Genomic DNA, 2,726 nt, shown 5'->3' with positions numbered 1-2,726 from the left:
AAATACTGAAGATAGTTGTATATAATTTTCTATATGTACAGATACATGTAATTACTTTTGTCATGTTACATTCATGCGAAATTTTTATGTGGAGAAAGTCAGATTTCAGGTAAAAATAATGTTTTCTATTTACTATATCTGTATCAAAAGCATGATTATTAGTAGTAGTAGTTCCTCCAATGCTAGGTAGCAATTACTGGCCTGCAATTATCTTTCATTGATTTCGATCATGGGCGAAGGCTTCAGCTTCCTCCCAAGTTATATTGAGCATTTTCAAATCTTGAAGTTTTAAGTATTCCTGGGGCGTCCTTGTGGTCGTTTGGCACCAGGGAGACCCATTTCATGGCTGTCTTAGGAATCCTATTGTTCTCCATATGAAAAATGTGGCGGCCAATTGGACTCTTCTACAGGCAACAATGTTATGAAGTTTGCACATTCCACTCCTTCAGAGAACCTCTTTATTGGTGATATGATCTAAATGTCAGATCTTTAGGATTCATCGTAGGCATCTCTGCTGGAAGACATCGAGCCTTCTGTTGATGTGTACTGATGTCTTCCAGGACTCACTAGCATAAACAGCTATTGGAATCTTGATGGAGGTGATCAGGCGGAATTTGATTCTCAATGAGATGAATGGTGACGATCAGATCTTGTTCATCTGCCAGAAGACTGTTGCTCTTTTCTGATGCAGCACTTTACGTCCATTTCTGTGTCGCCATTTTGGAAAATAACACTACCCAATTAGGTAAAGCTCTCCACCTTCTCCAGTCGTTGTGCTCCGACAATTACTCCCCACATTTGGGCATTTACACACATGTATAATTTTTGTCTTCACGGCATTTATCCTGAGGCCAATTCTGTGTGCCACAGAATTGGCCTCAGGATAAATGCCGTGAATGGCATGCTGCAGCATTGTCTTGCTTTCCTCTAATAAGACAATATTGTCAGTGAAAATCAAATCTCCAAGATGATCCTGGTCAAACCAGTGCACACACCGGACTCTTCAGCCCACTGTATGACATAATCAAGGGCAATGAGGAAGAGGAAATGGTACAGGACACAACTCTACCTGACTCTTGTTGTAATTTCAAAGAAGTCCATATGACCACATTCAGTCTTGATGCAACAACTCAAATGCAGATATAAGGCCTTGAAGATGGTGACAAAAAGTTTGTTGGTAAATGATATAATCACAGGATCCACCAGAGGGACTCGTGGTGAACATTGTCAAAAGCCTTCTTGAAACCAATGAAATTGATGGCCAATGGGTGTCGATACTCAAGACATTGTTCGATGATATTTTGAAGGGATAAGATCTGCTTGCTGCACGATCTTCTGCAGCAAAACTCAGTTTGCTCCTCCCCCGCAGACACTGACCGGAGGGCCACACAAAATGCCTTTCCAGGCATAGAAAGAAGGGTTATACCTCACCAGTTAGTACATTCAGAGATATCTCCTCTCTTAGGAATTCTGATTAAAGTGCCCCTTTTCCAATTCTCTGGGATCTCCCCACATTGCCATCACTTGTTAAATAATAACATTAGTTTTTCAAACATGGGCTTCAAAATCTCAGCCATAATTTCATCCAAACTGGCTGTCCTACTATTCTTTAGGTTCTTAATCGCAAACTCCACTTCCACAAGGGTAATATCACCAGCGTCCATCTGAAGCTTAACCTGTGTATCCTCAATATCAAAATTTTATATGATTGTTAGTTCCGCTTGATTAAATGTTCCATCCACCTCTTGTTCTGCTCATCTTAAGTGATAAGAAGATTCCTGTTTTTGTTTTTTATTCGAATGCTGGAGTTATTCCTCATCCCAGTCAGTTCATTGACTATGTGGTACAGGGTCTTGGAGTCATTCCGGTCAGAAGCCTCCTGCATGTCAGCACCCTTTTATTCTAACCGTTCCTTCTTGTCTTTCTGACAGACTTTCTTTACATATCTATCCAACTCTGTGTATCTTTGGCTTAGTTCCTCCATCTCAGCCATTGTTTTAGTCCCTTTTAAGTTTTGCATCTTTCCTCTCATCAATCAACTTCCATGAGCGATATTGGATCCATCTTTTTGCCTTCCAATGATGTTTTGGGTGCACTCCATGGTAATGTCTCTGAGGTTTCCCAGAGATCTTCTATATTTGTCATCTCTCCAAGAAGAGCGAAACAATTCCAGAGTTTCATAACCCATTATTCACAAAATAATGTTAGCCTTTCTCCATTGTCACTCATATAAGCAGATGATGCATGAGCACCAATTAGTCATGATGATTACTGCTGACAAAAAAAAAAGATAAATTCAACATCAAACACTAGATCTACATCACATAGGAGAAACTTGAGCAACACTGAAGTGTTAATTATTTTATTTAAAAATTAGAAGTTGAGTATTTTAATTAAATGTAGTCTATTTTTACCATCATCTTTTAATTGTGATGTCTATTTATTACATTATCCAAGTAATTTAATGATATCATTTACTGATTTTAGACAATAACTTGTATTAGTTGCACATTAGTTTCACATCAAAGTTTATAATAGGTAACAGAGTAGTGTTATCAAATCAACTGGTATAATTTTGGTTGTTTCACTTTATATTTTGAAATATAAAAAGTTAATAGAAGAAATTAAGAAAAGTTAAAAATTTAAATTTTAACTAATGATAGTTACTAATTAAATTTATTATTTTATTAAAAGATATGCATGAATCCTTTTTGTTTTATTTTCAG

This window comes from Centruroides sculpturatus, unplaced genomic scaffold (assembly GCF_000671375.1).
Source record: "Centruroides sculpturatus isolate CEXI.00-Female unplaced genomic scaffold, Cexi_2.0 scaffold2041, whole genome shotgun sequence".
NCBI classification, from domain to species: domain Eukaryota; kingdom Metazoa; phylum Arthropoda; class Arachnida; order Scorpiones; family Buthidae; genus Centruroides; species Centruroides sculpturatus.
The sequence above is the reverse complement of the archived record's forward strand: the minus strand, read 5'-3'. Positions refer to the sequence as shown.